This window comes from Podarcis raffonei, chromosome 5, assembly GCF_027172205.1.
Source record: "Podarcis raffonei isolate rPodRaf1 chromosome 5, rPodRaf1.pri, whole genome shotgun sequence".
Taxonomy (NCBI): Eukaryota; Metazoa; Chordata; class Lepidosauria; order Squamata; family Lacertidae; genus Podarcis; species Podarcis raffonei.
Genome location: NC_070606.1, coordinates 23218451 through 23241151, shown reverse-complemented (window position 1 = coordinate 23241151; position 22701 = coordinate 23218451). Strand labels below are relative to the sequence as shown.

Below are 22701 nucleotides of genomic sequence, written 5' to 3'. Positions count from 1 at the left end.
ATACCTTTTTCATTTCATTATAGATCATCTCCCAGAAAGCCTTAATCTTTGGGCACGTCCACCAAAGGTGAAAGAATGTACCTTCATTTTCTTTACATTTCCAACATTTATTATTGGGCAGATGATAGATTTTTGCAAGCTTGACTGGTGTCATGTACCACCTGTATATCATTTTTATAATATTCTCTCTTAAGGCATTACATGCCGTAAATTTCATACCTGTGGTCCATAACTGTTCCCAGTCAGCCAACATAATGTTATGTCCGACATCTTGTGCCCATTTTATCATAGCAGATTTCACCGTTTCATCCTGAGTATTCCATTTCAACAACAAGTTATACATTCTTGATAATATCTTAGTTTTGGGATCTAACAGTTCTGTTTCCAATTTTGATTTTTCCACCCGGAAACCAATTTTCTTGTCCAAATTGTAAGCCTCCCTTATTTGATAATAATGAAGCCAATATCGCACTTTGTCTTTTAGTTTCTCAAAGCTCTGCAGTTTCAATTTATCCCCTTCTTGTTCCATTTGGCCTCCATATTGAGCTTTTTCTGAGCCTTCGCTTCCATCGGTGATAACCACCTTGGGGTTTTATTTTCAAATAGATCTTTATATCTTATCCAGACATTAAACAATGCTTTCCTGACAATATGATTTTTAAATGCTTTATGTGCTTTGACCTTATCATACCACAAATATGCATGCCACCCAAATACATTATTGAAACCTTCTAAATCCAAAATGTCTGTGTTCTCAAGAAGCAGCCAATCTTTCAGCCAGCAAAATGCAGCTGATTCATAATAAAGTTTAAGGTCCGGCAGGGCAAATCCACCTCTTTCCTTTGCATCAGTTAATATTTTAAATTTTATTCTCGGCTTCTTGCCCTGCCAGACAAATCTAGAAATATCTCTCTGCCACTTCTTGAAACAGTCCATTTTGTCCAAAATTTGCAATGATTGAAACAAAAACAACATTCTTGGCAATACATTCATTTTTATATCAGCAATATGGCCTAGCAAGGAAAGCTTCAAATTTGACCATATTTCTAAATCCTTTTTCACTTCTGACCAACATTTTTCGTAGATATCTTTAAATAAATTCAGGTTCTTAGCAGTCATATTAACCCCCAGGTATTTTACTTTCTTGACCAGTGCTAAACCTGTCTCCTTCTGAAACCTCTCTTTCTCAATCGGTGTTAGATTTTTCTCTAGAACCTTAGTTTTTAACTTGTTCAACTTGAATCCTGCAACCTGACCAAATTCTTGAATCAAATCCAATACTCTTTTAGTACTAGATTCTGGTTCCTGTAATGTCAGTACTAAATCATCTGCAAATGCTTTCAATTTGTACTGTTTGGCTCCGACTTGTATACCTTTAACCAATTGGTCCCTTCTGATCATATTTAAGAGAACCTCCAGGACCAAAATAAAAAGCAGTGGGGAAATTGGGCAACCTTGTCGTGTCCCTTTCTCTATCTTAAATTCCTCCGTCACCACGTTATTAACAATTAGTTTAGCCTTTTGTTCTGAATAAATTGCACCTATACCATTTCCAAAACCTTGACCAACCCCCACCCCCTGAAGATTCTTCTTCATAAAACTCCAAGAAATATTGTCAAAGGCTTTCTCCGCATCTACAAATATCAAAACTGCTTTAGTATTGATGTTCACTTGTAGTTTTTCTAAAATATTAATTATATTTCTCGTCTTGTCAGACAGATGTCTGCCTGCTTGGTCTTTATGTATCTCCTCCACTAGTACTTTTTTTAGTCTTTTAGCTAGAATATCTGCAAAAATTTTGTAATCCACATTAAGCAGAGATATGGGGGGGGGTAATTCTTAAGTTGTGTCTTCTCAGACTCAGTTTTCGGTATAAGTGTAAAGTAAGCTTCCTTCCACGACTCTGGTGCTTTTTTCCCTTCCAAAATTCCATTACAAACTTCCTTTAATGGTTGTATTATCCAATCTTTCAAGGATCGATAATATCTTGAAGTTAGGCCGTCCGGTCCTGGAGATTTACCCAATTGCATATTCTGAATGGCACCTTCTACCTCCTGTTATTTCATGGTTCAGCATTAACTTATTTTCTTGAGAGATTTTTTGTAGTCCATTTATTTTCAAGAATTGATCTATATCAATTTCTTTCTGTGGCTCTTGTGTATAAAGTTGTTTGAAATACCTCTGGAAACATTTTCTAATCTCCACTGGATTCTGTATATTCTTTCCTTCCACTTCCAAGTTTGTAATAGTGTTAAGTTTTTGTCTTTTTTTCATTTGCCAAGCTAACAATTTCCCACATTTATTAGCCGATTCAAATGTCTTTTGTCTCATCTGTTTAATTTTCCATTCTATTTCCTGGTTCATTATTTTCATGTATTGTACTTGATGTAACTTTATTTCTCTCAGAATCTCTTGTGACTTTGGTTTCGCTCTCAATTTCTTCTCACCTTCTTTTATTTTCTCCAAATTTTATCTTTTTTCTCATTTTGAGTTCTCTTCTTTATTGCATTCTGTTGTATCAGAAACCCTCTCATAACCGCTTTGCTTGCGTCCCAGATTATTCTTTTTTCAACACTAGTATTCATATTTATCTCAAAATAGTCTCTCAAAGTTTTTTGGGCCTTCTTTGTCACTTCTTCGTCTCTAAACAAGGTGTCATTCATCCTCCATCTGAAGGAGCCAATTGGTGTTAGTTTCATCTCCATTTTCACAGCATTATGGTTGGAGCAGGTTTTAGGACAAATCTCCATTTTTCTTGGTGTGTGACCAAGGGCTAAAAAGGAGGAGAGAAAAACGAGTCTGTGAAATATTTTATATTGATCAGTGACAGGATCAGGTTTTTCCATCTTTCCCCTCAAATTCTTCACTTAAGCAAACCCATGACAGAAGTTGCTAAAGGCCGACCATAATCTAACTAAGGAAAAGCGTAAATAAAATCACTGCTTTTTGGCAGTTATTCACATTCTTGCATAGTCTTTAAAACAACCCAGTAATGTTATAATTTCACATTTGTTGACGTGCCCATTGTTGTTTTCTTTAGCACCTTATCCCTGAGACCTAAGGTGCCAAAATGTGTCACTGTGATTTAGCAAAGGTTCCAAGCAGCTCACTTTTCAATTGTCATCCATTTTGGCCCAGCATGGCTGCTCCAATGTTTACTCAAGTTGGTGGTCAAGTTGGGCCTAGCCAGGCCCAGATGGGCCTCAAGGGATAGTCAAGATTTGAGGTTGCTGCTGCCGATGTTATTCTGCTTCCGCCATTCTGGACAAATTCATTGGAGCCACACAGGTGCATTATAACAACTTCACTTTTGTTTGTTTAGCAGTTTCTAAAAGGTGGTGAGCTTGTTCATGTGAAGTGACTATAATCTCAAAAACCATACAGTCGTCAATTTTCAAGTCAATGCAAAGTCAATGCAAAGCTTGGAGAGTCCACCCCACCTCCTTAGCAATGTGTCTAGAATTTTGTACATCAACTTTATTTTGAAGAATCCCAAGAGATACATTTCAAAAAGTGCAACGTACACTTGAGCTGAAATTCAGCATGTTTAAGCCTTATTGATTTCAGTGGGTGAGATGTTACGTAGTCAATGTGGAAGCAAGCTCCTTGGGACAGGAATCTTTTATTGCTTGTGTTTCTCTGCAAAGTGATATGGTTTGATGTCAATAGCAGACAATTCAGAGAAAAATTAATAATATCTCTCAAATTCTGCTAAAATATAGGCATTGCATTCACAATAAAGCCCGAAAATTGATGGGAGTTTTTTTAAAAATGAAACAAATTTATGTGACATTGCATATGACATTAGGACTGTACCAAATATTCTCCAGTTTCAATGTGTGTGTGTGTGTGTGTGTGTGTGTGTGTGTGTGTGTGAGAAATAGTGATTTGGGTGTGTTGAAATATCTCCCTAAAAGCCATTTGACTGTGCAAATGTACCCTCTTTTCACTGCTTTTCTTTCTCTTTTTCTTTTGCCTTAGTCCTTGCTTTACAATCGCCGTGGCATCATTTCTTCTGTCACAGTTACTGCTACCCTTTCTTTCCAAGATTATTCATGTGTGTGAATGTTGGGTATGTCTGTGTCCCAGCCAAATGAGGATTATGTAGTGAATGAGTAGCTATTGCTGCACTACATAGCCATTACGATTTGGCTACATGATGATACCACTGAAGGTAAATTAAGACAATTGAATGTGAAGACAATAGATTGATCATATGGGTTATCCCAGCCAATCAGGGAACACACAGCAAACATAATGGCATCACTATGCTACATGGCCAATCATTTTTAGTTATGTGATGATTTCATAGGGGAAGCATGAACACAAGAGAGAGATGATAAAAAAACTAAACCAGTACAAAATAAAAGGCCATTGAAACAGCACTCCCCCCCCCCCCCGATACTGCTGGATATGTTCCTGAAAACTGGTGGTAGTTTCAGATCAGACCCACTTACCATAACTTCCGGTTTTCTTTATTTCCTTTATGGTGATGATTTATTCCGTGACAACAACACAACAACTGTTTTGCATTGGTGCTGGTTCATTTGGTAGAATTAACAGTGATTCTGGGCATCTGTGTAGTGTATTGTGACCTCATTGACGGGGTAAGCATTGAGGACTCAAAGGATCCATTGGATCAATAACCCATAAAACGAAAACTATATTCACTGCATATTATAAGTGCTCTTTGGGAACTATCAGAGGCTATTGTGAAAATAATCCACATGCCTAAATGTGTGCTTAATTGAGTATGCCTTAAAATCCCTAACTACACATTTAGTCCATCCAAACTGTGTGTTTATACAAGACTTAAATACAGTACATTTACTTCAATGAGCAACATGTTTTTTTAATAACAGTGTAAGATAAAATCCTCCAGTAAAAGGAAGGGCAGTAACCAGAGAAGAGATTTAAAGCAGTGTCCTAAGGAGGTGATGGGAGTTTGCATTCCTTACATTGTGCAATCTTTATGCTCTCGGGAGCAGGGAAAGTCAGCAGAAGCAGAGTCAACCCCTAATTATGCTTGTATTTGCACTTGCTGCTTGAACTCCAGACAGGAGCATAGTTTAATACTTAATTTTGTGTTTATATATTACAGTGGGATGTACTTTATCAGGAAGATGCCTGCAGTTCACAGGTCACTTTGTAAACCAATAAATGTTTAATTATATTGACCAGTTTGCTGTCTCTATGACTCTAAGTGAAAATGCTCACAACCGTGCTGAATGGTGTTGATGTAAACAGCTCGCATTGTGAAGGCCAGGGTATATATACATTTAGCAAATTAGCAGGATAATTGTTTTTTTCTCCGCAATTCTACTACTTCATGCACCAGCAAGGAACTGCATTATCCCTCCCCCACAAATCCATTAAGAAGATCTAAACTCTTCTCCTTGACATGTTAGTTTTCTATGTGTAGGGGAGGCCCCCCCCTCCAACAGAGCCCTTAAACGTAAGATTTCCCTTTTCCTACATAGCCTTAATTGGAAGAGTTTGAAGAGCTAGTAGTATATTGTCCCCATTTGACATTTGAGGGGAAATGTCCCCCAGATGGGCTTCCTCCTCTGCTGGAGGACCCAAGTTGACTTCCCTAGCTGTGGTGACATGATTGAAACAGTCCTGGGAAGGGCTATAACTCAACTCTACATGTAGAAGGTCTCAGGTTCAGTCCCAGCATCTCCAGGTTGGCTTGAAATATTCTCTGTCTGAATGCCTGGAGAGCCACAGAGAACCAATGCAGAACAGGGGTAACTAACATGGTGCCCTCCAGATGTTGTTGAATTACAACTCTCAGAATCCCCAGCCAGCATGGTCAATGGGATGGTGATAATAGTAGTCCAATACCACTTGGAGGTCATCTTTGAACATATGAATTAGATGAACTAATGGGTCGGCTCTGTATGAGGCAGCTTCCAGTGTTGTGTCCAGTCTTGTGTTCTTGTGGATCCTCCAAACCAGCAAAAAAATTTCCAAACTTGTGTACATGATGCTGATTTGTATTACTGTAGGATATGTGTAGGAACTCTTACAGGAACACAGCAGGGGTGAGAATGGTTCATCCATTCTACAGTTCTGTTCCGCAGACATTATAAAGATCCAGCCCAGAAGAAACAGCTGCCACAGAGAAATAGTTGTTGGGTATAAGTAACCTTGTGTGCCTCCAGTAAAAACCCAACACCAGTAACTTGTGAATCAGGGTTTGGCCCATTTCATTTAAAAAAAAATATTGGTAAAAGCATAACTACTAAATTAAATAATGGGGCAGATTCCCCACTGGTGAGATTTGACAGACCTATTACTGAAGCCAAAGAACTCTCTTGAGGATGTTAGTTAGAAAGCTAACTCCCAGCATATTCTGTGTATATATGCAAATCTAACAATATTCTATATTCATTTTCATCCATTTGGTATGGATTATTCCCACAAAACATTTTTTCCCATTTGTGTTTAAATTATGTTCCAATAGTGGGATGATTGCATTTAAATGGCTTATACGTATTACTCAAATATAATGTCATTTTCGTCTCAGGTGGTAATATTACTCTCGTTAGATGTCTCATAAGGGGAGAGAAAGGAAAATAATAAAGAGATTCCAACTCACTATCTCGCTTGCTGTATAAAGGTTTTGGCTTAAGAAATCCATCTTATTAATTCTCTCTTATATTTATCTTTTCTTTACTCCAGCAATTACCAAAGTGGTGACGTTCTGAAAGCTAAATATAACCTCGTTGTGATTGAATTTAGTCTGGATGTCAAAAGGGAACTGTGACCGTTTAATAAAAATAAGGTACAGGTCCTTTTCTTTCATGGTGTACAGAATTATATCCCCAAATGCTGTGAGCTAAAGACCAGTAAGAGGGAAGTTATCAGAAATATATCAGAAGCTGAGGATGCAATTTTCTAATTCATGAGCCAAATTAGGTTTCAATTTTTGCTCATTCAAGAAGATGGAACTCATTGGGATATTTCTATCTGCCTATCAGCTTTTGCAGTTGAGAAACCTAAGGTTACATTTGCTTAAGGAGCAAGTTTACCAGGCTTAGGAGATGGAGGAAAGGAGACTTGCTGAACAGGAAGCCCCCCAAGTTGGCTAAACAAGAGCTCAAAAGGTATTGTATAGTCCCCCCCCCCAGCCATTGAAATAAGGTATGAGGGGTGTTGTGGGCTGGTTCCACCCCTCCCTGCAAACTGCAGCTGCTCCCCTACAAAGCTCACATTTGGAAGCAACTCTGTGACCCCTCAAAATGAACAATTTCCCCAGGAGCTGGTGAAAAACAGGCAAATAAATAATAGCAATAATGAATACAGCAGATATTCACTCCACACACAAATGTAATAATGCTTTTGACTCAAAGCTGGAAAAGAGGAAGGCAAGCCTTAATCCTGGCAAATTTTCCAGGGTCTAGTGTGACTAAGGCACACATTTCATTCGGATAATCTAGCCAAATGGCCATCCATTTTGCCTGCCTCGATAGTCAGGTCCAGACAATATGTACAGTCATGGTTCCATTTCAGTAGGAAATCTGAGCCTGGGAAGAAGATGGGGGAGCACCAGGCAATCTCAAGAAGATTCACTTAACAAAAATAAAAGCTGTGACTCCCAGTGGAAAGCAACCTGAAAATTCTCAAAGATACTGGAAATATAGTTCCTGTAGGGCAGTTTTCTATGAGCCTCCAGAATTTTCAGTTTGTTTGTTTTTCTTTCTGTTGAGAGGCTACCAAACTTCAACATAAGCAATGTTTTTAGGCAGTTTCAGAGGATTTCATCATGGGATAATTTCAAGAGAAGCTGATAAGAGTTTTTTCTGCCTCAGAATGGAGGAGGAATCTGTTTTAAATAGATTTCCACATGGAATTTGGCAGTTCTGGACCAACTTAAGCTTTGCCTGCATTGAACCATCACCAGTCTCGAGTGCCTGCTTATGTCTGAGCCACTCATACACTGGCTTTTAAAAGATAAAAGCCTGCTCTGTATTATGTTTTTATTATTGTACACTGTCCTGGGATCTTTTGATAAAAGACAATAAATAAATTGAAATAATAATGACAACAACAATAATGGCTTTTTTTCAGCCAGAACACAGTTCTAGCACCTCTCAGGTGGGCACCATTGCCATTCTAGGAGAATGAGGTAGGTGTTCATGGTGAGTTCTGGCACCTCTTTTTCTACAAAAATAGCAATACAGTAGTACCTCAGGTTAAGTACTTAATTCGTTCCAGAGGTCCGTACATAACCTGAAACTGTTCTTAACCTGAAGCACCACTTTAGCTAATGGGGCCTCCTGCTGCTGCTGCACCGCCGGAGTCCGATTTCTGCTCTCATCCTGAAGCAAAGTTCTTAACCTGAGGTACTATTTCTGGGTTAGCAGAGTCTGTAACCTGAAGCGTAAGTAACCTGAAGCGTATGTAACCTGAAGCGTATGTAACCCGAGGTACCACTGTAAGAATAAAAATATGACTATATATATATATATATATATATATATATATATATATGAAACCCCATGCTGTACTATATTTCCACAACATAATTTTAGGGAAGCTTTTAATGTTTGACGGAGTGTTGTATATTAATATTTTGTTGGAAACCCAGCAAGATGGGAGGGGTATTATTATTATTATTATTATTATTATTATTATATGCATTTTATGCAGTTCTATGCATTGTTGGATTTATATTGCATTTATCAGTGTATGTGCTAGTTACTTTTAAGAAACCTGGAGTATATGCATGCCTGTAAGATTAAATGTATAATAATGTATATAATAACACATAATGTATGTAATATATGAGAATTATTTGTATTTTTAATGGAATAGGAGAGCAGGAGACTCACTTCTTGTTGAGATTTAGAGCAGCATTCCTACAACGTGGTTAGCAATGAAGTTATTTGGAATAAATTCATATTTGCTATGTGTTCTTATCTCTGAGAAAAAATCAAGCTCTATTTGGGTTTGTATTTTTCTTTATAGAGAAAGCCAGATGGAAGATTCTCCCCATCAGTTCATGTACTGCTTTATTGGGATTCGATAACAAACAAATTAGGAGTGAGATTAAAATGTCATTTTTAGAAGGTGGGGATTTACTGCCCTAAATTATATGACAATTAATGTGGAAAGGAGCCATTTTGTCACAGATGAGAAATTAGAGGAATGTGCAGATTTCCCGAGCAATGTGTGAAGGATAAAGAGAAGGGGGAGAGGATAATTTGATGTGAGGAGGGGAGATAGTTTCCCCCCTCCCTCAGCTGACCTACATGGCTAATGGGGGGGTATGTATGTCTATAGGGATGTGGGTGGCGCTGTGGGTTAAAGCACAGAGCCTAGGACTTGCCAGTCAGAAGGTCGGCAGTTCAAATCCCCGCGACGGGGTGAGCTCCCGTTCCTCAGTCCCTGCTCCTGCCAACCTAGCAGTTCGAAAGCACATCAAAGTGCAAGTAGATAAATAGGCACCACTCTGGCAGGAAGGTAAATGGCATTTCCGTGCTCTGCTCTGGTTCGCCAGAAGCAGCTCAGTCATGCTGGCCACATGACCGGGAAGCTGTACGCCGGCTCCCTCGGCCAATAAAGCGAGATGAGCACCGCAACCCCAGAGTCGGTCACGACTGGACCTAATGGTCAGGGGTCACCTTTACCTTTATGTATGTCTATGTGCATGTGTGCAAGAATGTAGGGAGGTCACACAAACTGTTGGCATGCAGCCCCCCCATGGGGTTATCCAAGGTGAATTCAACCCTCTGACCCTCAAAGGGTTCGCCACCCCGATCTAGAATATTACAAGGGCTTCTTGGTGGTTACGTTCACAGCCAGGAAGACTTGTTAGTAGAATAATTTGATTTAAAATGTATATGATGCATGTTGGACTTACTCCTGAGTAGACAGACACAGGATAGTGCTGTGAAACGTGCTCAGTTAAATGAGACCTGTTAAAATTCCTGAGTAATCTTTAAAAACTTGCTCCTGCCTGCTCCCTAAGTGACAGCAATACTTGATGTTAGGTGCCCCCCCATGCCTAAGGATGAGAAAATTCCCCCTATTGTGTTATCTTTCCATGGGTTTGCTCTCTCCTGTTTTGCACTGCTCCTGAATTCTGATTTAACTTGGATAATTTCTAAAATTACATTTGGAATTGGAGCATGCAGAGCAACTTGTAACTGCTGCTTCCATTTCATTTGTGTGGTCTTTCTGCCTCCCCAGTGAGCAATATGCTCTGCAAACAAAAGGTGTGGTTGTATACAGGGCTTTTTTCAGGGAGAGCTCACAGGAACTCAGTTCTGGCACCTCTCAGGTGGGAGCCATTGCCATTCTAAGAAAACAAGGGAGGTGTTCATTGTGAGTTCCAGCACCTCTTATTCTAGAAAAATAGTACCGATTTGAATACCTGTCTTATCACGATTCTTTTTGCAGTCTCTTAATATGCTGAAGTGCAGATGTCAAACACCCAAGAAAAAGAACTTTGATGCAATCATGTCTACATTAAGGTTGCTTTTTTCTGGTTGTTGTTGCAGTACTTTATTTGTTGTGCATGCCTATTAACAATGTAGAATGCGGGACCGGGGGGCCAGGGTGCATGCATGAATGGAAGGAACTCGAAATTGCAGGAAAATGTGCATACTCAGGAATCTGTGTTAGCTGGAAATAACAGGAACACAATTGTGGCAGAACTTAATGGAACAATGATCAGGCCTAAATCAGATCATGTGGCAACATTAGGACTGGCTCAGGATCCAGTGGGACTTTCTGTTGACTTCCACTAGTGAGGGTCCTGCCAGTGGTATTTTTGACTGCTCATCTATTTGGTGGGATGAAAGGGGGAGCTCTGTGCTAGTGGAGACTGGCAGGGCAGTGTGGAAGGACACGTTGACCCAATCCAACCCCCCACTGCCTGGTGCTAAGGAGGTATGGGTTGCCCTCTAGATCTGGATCCAACTCTGGAAATAAGGCCAGCTAATTTGGAATGCCATAATCCAGGAAGAAATCTGGATGAGAAGAATTTTGGGAGCATCTCTAACCAACCCATAGCCCTGTGGAAGCTCTGCATAACTGATATCCTCCATTCATTTTCTTACTGGCATTCCGTTGTGCACTAGAATTGCCATAAGTTTCATTCATAGCAAAACTGGGAGCTCCTGTCCCACGTATTTTGAGATAATGCATTGGGTTCTTGAGTTTTTGAGAGGAAAATATGAGAAGCCCAAACCATCAGGTGTCAAAACTTTCTTAAATGTGCTGCTCCGTGCTGAATCCATTCACATTTTGAACAGGAAGGCTCTTCTTCAGAGGAAATTACTCAGCAGTTAGACAGACACAAATGGAGCTTTTCTGTTATCTCCAGGGCTGTCGACTGTATGAACAAATTATAAAGCGACTCAGATGGAAGACGCCTTCCAAATGACAGGCGACATTTAATGCAAAAACAAAACATACCAAGAACACTTTGGGGAAGTCCCAATGACACTTCGCCAAATGCACAAGCAAATGAAACTAAACATTGTTTCTTGTGATCAAACTACATGATATTCACAGCTGTTTGCCACTCTTCTCTTGTGTTTTTCCTTGTTTTTAAAAGCAAAAGGCAGCCTCTAGTACAGTGATGGGACACCTTTAGCTCTCCAGTTGTTGTTGGATCCCAACTCAGATTAGCTCTAATTTTAGGTGTATGTCTGCGATTCTTTCTAAGGTGCTATTTTCAACTTGGCTCCAGCTAAGTTTGAGATTCTATTAGGGGGGACCCCAAACTAGATCCTAATCTGCCCAGTTGTGCCCTCAGCCTTCCATGGCATCCTCCATTCAAGCAAAGAGAAAACTTATATGTTGCCTGTAGGAGAGCTTTTTGACAGTTTTTGCCAACCTGGTGCCCTCCATGTGTTTTAGAAGACAGTTCCCATCCGCCACCAGACAGCCATTTGAGGGCACCAGGCTGGTGAAGTTTGCTTCAACAAGATGACGATGAGGAAATACATGCCATTGTAGTATTATTATTATTATTATTATTATTATTATTATTATTATTATTATTAAATTTGTATACCACCCTTTATCTGTAGATCTCAGGGCGGTTCACAACAAAAAAATTACAATACAACCCCCCCAACAAAATACTTAATAAAAATAAGACCAAAAACAAACCAATAATTCCCCCCTCCCACAACACATTTAAAAGGGTACCTGACATTGATCAGCCCAAGGCCTGGTTGAAGAGGAATATATTCACCTAGTGTCTAAAGATGTGTAATGGCAGGGAAGCCACTAAAGAAAAGGCCCACGCTCGTGTTGCCACCCTCCAGATATCTCTTGGAGGAGGCACATGAAGAAGGACCTCAGGTGGTGATCTCAGGTTCCAGGTAGGTTCCTATGGAAAGAGGCAGTCCTTGAGATACAGTGGTACCTCGGTTTAAGAACAGCCCTATTTACAAACTATTCAGTTTACGAACTCCACAAAACCGGAAGTAGTGTCCCACTTTGCGAACTTTACCTTGGTCTAAGAACGGAAGCCAAATAGTGGAAGGGCACCGACAGCGGGAGGCCTCACTAGGGAAATCGTGCCTCAGTTTAAGAATGGTTTTGGTTTAAGAATGGACTTCCGGAATGGATTAAATTCGTAAACCAAGGTACCACTGTATTGTGCTCCTGAGCTGCAAAACCTTACTGAGCATTAGGAAAATGAAATGAGAATGAATTTGATTCCACACTTCAAGACATAGTACAAAACAGCATTTTACTTGATAAAAAGCTTCCTCTATTGACCACTCTTATTTAAATGCTCACTTCTGCCTCTATTGAAGGCTTTTGACCCAGTAAGGAGACTTTAAAAAAACCCCTCACAAAATTAAGATACCACCTGGACTAAACCACACTTTGGGTAAAAAATGTAACCTGCTGTTCTTTTAACATTCAGGTATATTTTGATGGTATCCACAGGCTTCCTATGTTAACTATCAAATTTCACTCTTGACCTAAGTGCTCTCCTCTGGGGGCGGGGAGAGAGAGATACAATTCAAAAGCTCCAGAACACTTTTTGTTTTACCTAATAGTCTGCATGGTCATTACACAGCAGCATTTGTTTGCCACATAATAATGATTAATGTCATATTCACTGCTGCTCTTCAGAAGATGTCTATGGTTATTTATATGTGTTTCCAACTCACTCAGTAATTCTACTTTATTATTGGACGAACACATGCAAAATAGACATTGCAGTGAAATATAAAGTCAAGAACTGTTATGTACTGAAGTTCTCACCCTGGGCCAGCAGGGGGATACTGTAGATAGTTTTCACTTGGGTCCGCATATGCAAATAAGGGATTGAAAGTGACGTTCAGTGATTGGATAGTTACAGAAAGTTCTTACAGTTGCGTGGTACTGAGCTCTATATAAGCAGGCTGGCTGAACCCTACAGTTCAGTTCTGTTCTGGCCTGTGAATAAACAAGAGCTGTTTGAAGAATCGCTGTGTCGTCTGGTATGTTCACCCACAACTTAACAAGAACACCCCACCCAACTACTGCCTGAGTTCAGCCCTGCATCTTGATCAGACCAAAGGTCTATCTAGCCCAACGTCCTTTTCCCAATTTTGACTAACCAGTTGCTTCTGAGAAGACCACAAGAATGGGATGAAAACAATCTCTGTTTTTTGCCCGTTCCCAGTTGCTAGTGTTCAAGTATACTGCCTCTGAAACAGGGAAGATTCTGTTACCGAAAATGGCTAATAGCCCTTGATACACCTATCAGTCATGGTTATGTCTAATCCACTAGTTTCTCAATCATGAGGAAGAGAAATATATTCATGGAGTAGCATATCTAACTATTATTTATCATAACTTGTTTTATTACATTTATATTTCACCTTTCCTTCACTGTGACAACAGCCCCTTGAGACAGGCAAGGCTGATTAGGTTTGTTTTCACCCCACCTCTGTGATATCACTGTGTAGCCTAATATGATTGACTAGGTAGCATTGTGATGTCATCCTGTTCAGTATGGGATCCCTGAAAGGCTTGGATCACTCATGTAACAGATCCATGTAGAGACAAAGAAGGACAAACCAGAGGAAACAATGGCACAGAAAAAGGTAAGAATTAAAAAGACAAGGAATTTGTGTGTTTGCGGGGATTTCTATTCAACTAATATCACTATTTTGACTCAAACAAGACAGAGCAGCATACATCTTACAAGTTATGCCTGAAGTACTCTTCACAAGTAAGCATTTAAAAGAGCAATTTATATTTTTAGAGACAACATATAACTAGAAATTATCTGGTAAAGGGCACTGATAAATTCAACCCACTTTCATTCAGTAGCCAATAATCTGAATTAACTCCAAGCGATGGGTATTAACAACATAATTTTGGCAAGCAACAGTGGTGACTCATTAGAGAACCAATGGAAGTACAACAGACTAAAAAGCAGATAAATCAAGAGTTTTCTCTTATGAATATGTCATTCTGTTATAAATGATATAAAAGCCCAGCTACAATATCCAAGCAGGCAAAGCCATAAATCTGAGGCTATCTGAGATGGTGGTGGGCAGAGAAAAGTTTGCTTAACAAATTTTGTCTCGGGGTGCTTCCAGAAAACCTGTTTAGTGAGCAAGTTTGATGTGCAGGACTGTGGGATCCACTTTAACGGCACAGCTTGAATGTGTGTGTGTGTGCCACTGAATCACACCTGCAAAAATAGTGACAGCATGGAAGTGTCCAAGGTCCTGAATATAGCCACCAGATTGCCTTTTTCTGTCGTACCCCTTTCATTATAAAGATAGCCTGCATGTGCAAAACGTACCCACAGCCAAAAGGTCCCAGATTCTGTCCTTTAGTTCAAAAATTCTCAAGTTGCAGGGCTGACAATGTTCACGGCACTGAAAGCCACAGCAAGACAAAAGTGAGCTAGATAGATCAACGACCTGATTTAGTATTATGGTACCTTCATCTGGTCATATCAGTGGGATGCAGCTAGCAAGTGATTAATGTAGTCTGCGCATACAGCCCAAATATGAGGTTGGAACTGTGTGTCTGTGTGATAGATTTGGGGAGGGGCAGCAAGGAACATTCCTCATCTAAATGTTACTCTGTCCAAAACAAAAATTGATGTACATAGGAGATTAAATATCAGAGAACAGAGTTCTAATGAGGAGTGAAAGGCAGATGCAAAAGAGGACAGATACTAGGGTAAAACTAGATGCTGGGGTGTTAATGCCATGGACCCCTTCATCTTATGCTCAGGTTGTATAAATAAAGCCATATACCCTAAAAAGACCACAGTCTCTACTGACCTTCATTTCAAGGAAACCGAACCCTGGATAAGTGCTGAGCTTGCTGCTTAGAGACTTAATAATAACACCATTATTATTATTATTATTATTATTATTTTATTTATTAGAATTGAAGAGGAAAGGGATGGGTGGTTCTTTGGCCTGAAAACAAAATGGTGGCAGGCTGATATGGTTTATAATGACATATTCCAGCTGCTCAGGATAAATGAGGTATTAGTAACAATGAAAACTCACCTGCTTCAAAGACAAAGGTGAGGTAAAAACATACAGCACGCACCTGGGAGACTGAAGTTGTGTAAATAAAGAATAAATCAAGCTCTGAAGGTTAATGCACCCTTTAGACAAACTGAGAGAATTTGGGTGATCTCTTTGAGTTTGCTGGGATGGTGACATCTTGCCATTATGATGATGGATAAGCATGCTAAGGGAGTAATCATCCATGTAAATTTGTCTGACATCAACATGCAGTGGGAATGGGGACGCAACACAAGCTTCTGCATCCAATAAAAAAACAAATAAGGTGCCAATGGAGTGCATTTGTCAATACAAAAGCACTGAGAATGCAATGGGGGGGGACCCAGATGTAACCAGCTTTCCTCAAGCAAGTACCTTAAAGGGGGGGAATAAGGATTTTATTTTTTGCTTCACGTGAGCCTAAAAAAGGATCTTTTAAAAGGTGTACAATAACATGCTAACTTTTAAATACAGGGCAGGCAAATAGTTTTCCTGCAGTGGCGTGTGGTAGAGTCCCCACCAAAAGTGAAATTTTGAGGAGAATTCCACTCAAAAAAAATGTTGAGGGAAGCCCAAAGTATTTTGATAAGACTAGATATATTCCATGGGGAGGTTCTATTCTGCACATCCCTACCTGGGACACTCAGAGAACTTGGGGCAAGTTCTTAGTTAAACTGTCTTGCAGGGAGGTTGTGGGTGCCACCGGTCTCACACCAGCAATAGATGTTCTGCTAGGGGTCCAGGGCTGGCTCAGAAACTCTCCAAACAGTTGGCAGGTGGCATTTGGCACCAAAATTCCCTTAAGGAAAAAGGGAGATGGCTAGGCTACCCTCCCAATAAACTTCCCCTATGAATAGGGAGGCTTCTTTTTTAAATAATGGATGTATGGATAAGAATGTAAATATATAAACCCTTCAGTTTTAATGATGCATGCCTCTTCCAGATTACCTGTTTATTGAGCATTTCCTCTGGTTTGTTTGCAGAGGGATTTGTCAGACAATGGTTATCCCAGGCTTTTGGGTGCATTCCACCATCAGCTTACCACAAATAAGAGGGGAAACAGGTTTCAAGAGCTCTTAATCCAATTTCAGTCAATCTGTTAATAAGTCAATTTTAGGTCTTGTAGGTTGATAAGCCACTTCATGGATCACGAAGGGGCTCGAATAACTCAGAAGCTATGAACTATGCCGTGCAGGGCACCCAAGATGGACAGGTCATAGTGGAGAGTTTTGACCAAACATGATCCACCTGGAGCAGGAACTGGCAAGCCACGACAAGGCTGTATATTGTCTCCCTGCTTATTTAAATTATATGCAGAATTCATCATGCGAAAGGCTGGGCTGGATGAATCCCAAGCCGGAATTAAGATTGCCGGAAAAAATATCAACAACCTCAGATATGCAGATGACACAACCTTGATGGCAGAAAGTGAGGAGGAATTAAAGAACCTTTTAATGAGGGTGAAAGAGGAGAGCGCAAAATATGGTCTGAAGCTCAACATCAAAAAAACGAAGATCATGGCCACTGGGCCCATCACCTCCTGGCAAATAGAAGGGGAAGAAATGGAGGCAGTGAGAGATTTTACTTTCTTGGGCTCCATGATCACTGCAGATGGTGAAAGCAGTCACAAAATTAAAAGATGCCTGCTTCTTGGGAGAAAAGCAATGACAAAGCAGAGGCATCACCTTGCCAACAAAGGTCCGTATAGTTAAAGCTATGGTTTTCCCAGTAGTGATGTATGGAAGTGAGAGCTGGACCATAAAGAAGGCTGATTGCCGAGGAATTGATGCTTTTGAATTATGGTGTTGGAGGAGACTCTTGAGAGTCCCATGGACTGCAAGAAGATCAAACCTCTCCATTCTTAAGGAAATCAGCCCTGAGTGCTCACTAGAAGGACAGATCGTGAAGCTGAGGCTCCAATACTTTGGCCACCTCATGAGAAGAGAAGACTCCCTGGAAAAGACCCTGATGTTGGGAAAGATGGAAGGCACAAGGAGAAGGAGACGACAGAGGACGAGATGGTTGGACAGTGTTCTCGAAGCTACCAACATGAGTTTGACCAAACTGCGGGAGGCAGTGGAAGACAGGAGTGCCTGGCATGCTCTGGTCCATGGGGTCATGAAGAGTCGGACACGACTAAATGATTAAAGAACAACAACAACAAAGTTTGATGAGGGAGCAGAAACCTAGAGGATTTTTTTAGCAAGTACCTGATGACTTTAACTTTGGGAGAAGCCTGCCTACACTGAGCTTAGGATATGTGAGCAGCACTCTCAAGACCCCCATTCCCAATGTAATGCACAGCCAAGCTGGATCTCGGTGTGGACTGAGTATCTTCTAATAGCTACTAGGCACTGGGGTAGTTATATTTCAGAGTGATACATCTCTGCAAATGACCATTATATGTTGCTTCTGCTCAGGGCTGGCCCGTGAGAGCTTGTGAAATCTCATGAGATCTTGCCAGAATCTGTTGCCATTGCCTCTGCTTTGCGGGCACCACCAGATAAGGGAGGCTTCTGTGGCAGCATAGCAGCACATTACTGTTTTACCTCTGGCAGTGAAATGGGACATGCCACTCCTGTTTATTCTAGATGAAGATATGTTTGAATTCTACCTCCATCCATACGTGATGAATCTCCACAACATCCTGATCAGTTAAGCAAATCAGTTAGGCAGCAGGGCAAGGAATCCCAATGATAGGCTAAAACCATGTACCAGAGCTAGGTGTGGGGGAACAGGCTTCTTCAGTATGTAATTTGGAACATGTAATTTATTTGCCAAGGTGCAAACTGTTTTCAATAAAATGTTATTCCGCCACTCCCTGCCTTAAGTGCTGAGTTTAATATTGGATAGTAGGGGGAAATGATTCACGTCAGAACCATGCTGAGATTTATGCATAGCACTTGAATTGACTCATGAGACATTTTGCAAGGGTGAAATTATGTACGAAAAGCCATTCAATGTAAGACAAGGCACTTTGTCCGGCAACACTTCTAGGCATTTGATATACAAATCCCACCCACTTGGATCCCACCTGCACGTTTGGCCTTTGTTACTCAAGCATTATGACTGGGAACAATAAGGATGTGGCTTCAATGGAAGCTCTTGACATCTCATGCTTAAAAAGGGGCTTGGCTGCAGTGGTCTATTGACGTCAACTTAATGAATCTAAACGCTGACATAAAATCAGCTGTGTTGATGGAGCCCATGCCTACAGTGAAATATTTGGTGTAGTTCTGTAGTTCTGCAAAGGGTAGGGAGACTAGGGATTTCTAACAGAGAATCTTCAGCGCCTCTACCAAAATACAATTCTCAAGGTTCTCTGAGGGAAACCATGCCAGTGAAACTGTTATTAACCTAATACTATGGAGCAAATATTCCCTTTATATTTCGGGAGCCACTCTGGACAATTGATTAACTTAGTCTTATCCTATGACTTCAAGTGTGCGTACTCAGAATCGCAGTGCTAATTTAAGAAGGTGTGTGCATGTCTGTGTGTTTAGGACTGTAGCATTAACTTGTCACTTATCAGCAGAGCCAAAAGTTTATATATTAATGGAACAACATGGTTATGACTGTAAGAAGCTGGCTTATGCTAAATTAGATCACTGATATATCTTGCCCAGTAACTTCTCCAACTGTAGCTCTCCAGGATTTCCGGCAGAATTTTTCCCTGGCCCTGAAATATGAGATGCTTTAGCCAGAGGTGCTGACTAACTAGGCTTGGGACCTTATCTATGCAGAGTATAGCTGTGGATCCTCTGTACCCTTGAAGTATAGAGCCTGGGTTTCTTCCCTATAAAATATGAACCTATGATCTGAATAAGGTATTTCACACAAAAGCACCCTGATGGGCAAGAAGCTGAATTTTTAAAACAAACAGACCGAAGGGCACCTGCCTCCCAAGTCTTTATGCATAAGATGACCAGATGCATAACGTTCCTTGAAGGAAACACTCTCTGCTTTTTAGTTCCATCTGCTGGCAAATTGTTGGAGGCCTCACAAATGCAGCCTGAAGAGGGTTACGTATCATCTATGATTTATGTGGCTGGCATTTATACTTTACATCGAAACCATAGTCCCCAAATGATTCGTCTTGAGCAGTTTGGATTAAAAAAAGGATTACATGGAGCTTTAAGGATTTTGTCCCCTTGCATGAGGCCAACCCCTACAGTTCATTCAAATCTAGTAAATGATATATGGACAGTGTCTGTTGGAGGCTCAGAAGCAGTGTTAGCATTGCAGGGTGGCCTAGTCCTCTAATTTTTGTGATGGCGGCCTTAGTTACTGGCTAACAGTGGGGCATGATTTGGCTAATATCGGGAGAGAAGCATGGAGCGGAGCTTTGGAATTAATTAAGGGAGCCATAACACACACAAATTCAGGTTTTTCTTGAAATTCAAAGAGAGACTAAGAAAGGCTTCTAGTTGCCATCAGAAAAGCCCAGCTGGATCAGTTCAAAGGCCCTGCTAGTCTAGCATTCTGTTGCTTGCAGTGACCAGCCAGATACTTCTCAGAAGCTGGCCAGTGGTTCCTGGAAGCAGCAGACCTCGTCTGCTGCTTGTTCCCAAGACTTGTTATTCAGTGGCCCTGTGCCTCTAAACCTGGAGGTTCCATTTTGTAAAAGTGGCAAATCAGTGTGGTTGCACGTGAGGGGGAAATTAAAATGACAATTTGATACTCCAAGCTTGTTTACTCGGGCTCATAGAGTTCAGTGGGATCATCTCTAGGGAAGCTTGCATAAGATGGTTGCAGCCTTGAAGTGACAATTGGGTCTCTGAGTGAGAGCCTGCCAACTCTATATGCTAGTTTCAAACATGTGTGACTTAAAAAAATATATCGCACCAAGATGCAGTATTTTGCAGCTGAGCCTTCAATGCTACTCAGTATTGAATGTTAAGGCTGTCACTTCTGACTCCAGACGTTGCACTTGCGCAACCTCACTGAAGCAGGATAGTCACGGACCCTCCTGTACATTCTCTCTGCAGTGATCTTATCAGTCCATCCTTGCCTGCTGCATAACACACCTGCATGCCTTCTTGAGTGAGCAGGTGAAGGAGACAGATGACTGAGTTGTAAATGGAGCATTACTTCATCCATACAGCTGCTTCTGCTGCTACATATGCCTACAGCAGGAGGTACTGCAGGTGATGGGCTTGTTGGCTCCCTGCAGCCTTTCTCCTTCTGGTCATCACTGCCATGACATCTGTCACTGCCACTATAGAACAGGAGTTTGGTAGCACTGCTAATGGCTGACAACCCCAGTGTACCTGAGTATTCAGCACCAATGCAATGATTCTCCATGGAAAGTTGCAAAGCATGCAGGCAGAGATGTTATGATCACAGTTGAGTAATTCTGCAGAACATTGGCAACTGCTTGGTGGTAGGTTCATAACAGAACAGCAACAGCCACAAAAAGCAAATCTTCACCCAATCCCTAATGGATACATGGGATACAGTGCCACCAGATGTGGTGATAACCACCATATTAAATGACTTTTAAATTAATTAATGGGATATAGGTCGACTGACAGGGTGGGGAACCAGTTGACCTTCAGACTCCAGTTCACATCAGCCACAGGCTGCATGGCCAGGACTCAAATGTGATGGGAGTTGAGGGTTACAGGTTTCCTGCCCTATATTAATTTTTACCTATAAGCCTACATCTAAATAGCAGGCAACAGAGGAGGAATGTTTTGCTTCCCCGAGGCATCTAGCGGGCCACAGTCAGAAACAGAACATTGGATTAGATATGTCTTTGGTATGAACTAACAGGGTCCTTCTTCTGTTTTTATTCCCAGGCTCTGCTGTATTGTATATGGCAAGATTGTGGACAATGGGGCTGATTGCCAGAGGATGGATATAGATATCTCCCCTTCACTGAACTTGTAGTCAATTCATCTCAGGGTGTCATAAGGTAAGCCAGCCCAGTATAGAGTTTTAAATCATTCAAACAGATGGTATGTGAGGCGGTACCATTAAAACACTCTCAGATGAAACCTAATACAGTACTACTATACTCTGTTTACCTAGCAAGTGTTACCACAATTCCAGAATGGTCTCTGTTGCTGCATTGCAATATAATGCAGTAGGATGAGAAATCTGTTCTCTGAAAATCTAAGTGCTTCCTTAATACATCTTGTCTAATAATAATGATCTGCTATCATGGAGCCTGGAAAATGATTCGTCAGCACAGAGCATGTGCTGTAGATTCAGAAGTAGAAATCTTTGCTCAGTTAACTTTGTGCAACTTTGGACATCTATGTTGGAATATAGGAAACCCCCAAAGTCTGCCTGCCAGAGGATTCAACAGCTTCCCTATCTCTACACAGCCTCCAAAACAGCTGGTAAAACTCCATGTTAAGAGACCGTGAACTGCTGCTTCCAGACACTGGGGAGCATTTGGGATACGATTTCACCCATCTGCTGCAATTGTAGTGGAACATTTAGTATGGAGACTCTTGTGGCCTTTGTGATTCCCAATAAATCCAGATGAATTAGCATGGCATTGGCCTTATTCAGCTTTCCCCCCTTGTGCACCTGCAATCGCATGAGGGAAGAGAGTGGGGCACCACTCCCCTCTGTCGTGTCACCATTGCCCGATCTGTGCACCTTGATAAGGGTGACTTCTGCAAGTGGGGATCTTGCTGTAAGCATGCAGGCTCCTCATGCAACTGAGAGCTTTGAGAGATCAGGATTTGAAAGGCTTACATTTTGCCACATGGCAAAAGTTACCCTTGAAACATGTGAGAGGCATGTCAATCAGGCAACAATGATGCAATACAGGGGGCAGGTCAGGAACATGTGATCCTCCTTCCCCCTTCCATGCAAGTGGATTCGTATGAGGAGGAAGACCCGAAGCTCTCAAGGAGGGTATGAAGTAGGGGTGTAGCTGAGCAGGGGTGTAGCCTGGTGGAAAGTCTCAGGGCCAGACAGAGGGTGAAGAGTATATGGGTTTGTGTGAGGTGAGACACAGTAATCACAGTAAGAGACTTTATTGAGCTAACAGAACTGAACAACAGGGGCAAAGCAACTGCTTATATGTATTTCTAAAGGCTTGGACCACTCCCACTCTCAATGTGATTGGCTGTCTAAACCTGCAAATCGTAACTCAGAGTTTAAGAGCCAATGCCAGTAGCCCAAAACCTGATAATGGTACATGATTGGATATCATGTATCGAATCAGAACACAGGG

General features: G+C 41.0%; 1 long non-coding RNA gene across 1 annotated transcript; it reads left to right on the top strand.

Moving 5' to 3' along the window:
* Positions 1-13992: 13992 nt before the first annotated feature.
* LOC128413804 (uncharacterized) lies at positions 13993-22007 on the top strand. The gene is made up of 3 exons (XR_008330467.1): positions 13993-14072; positions 21308-21423; positions 21839-22007. It is a non-coding gene; the product is annotated as an uncharacterized LOC128413804 (long non-coding RNA).
* Positions 22008-22701: the final 694 nt, after the last annotated feature.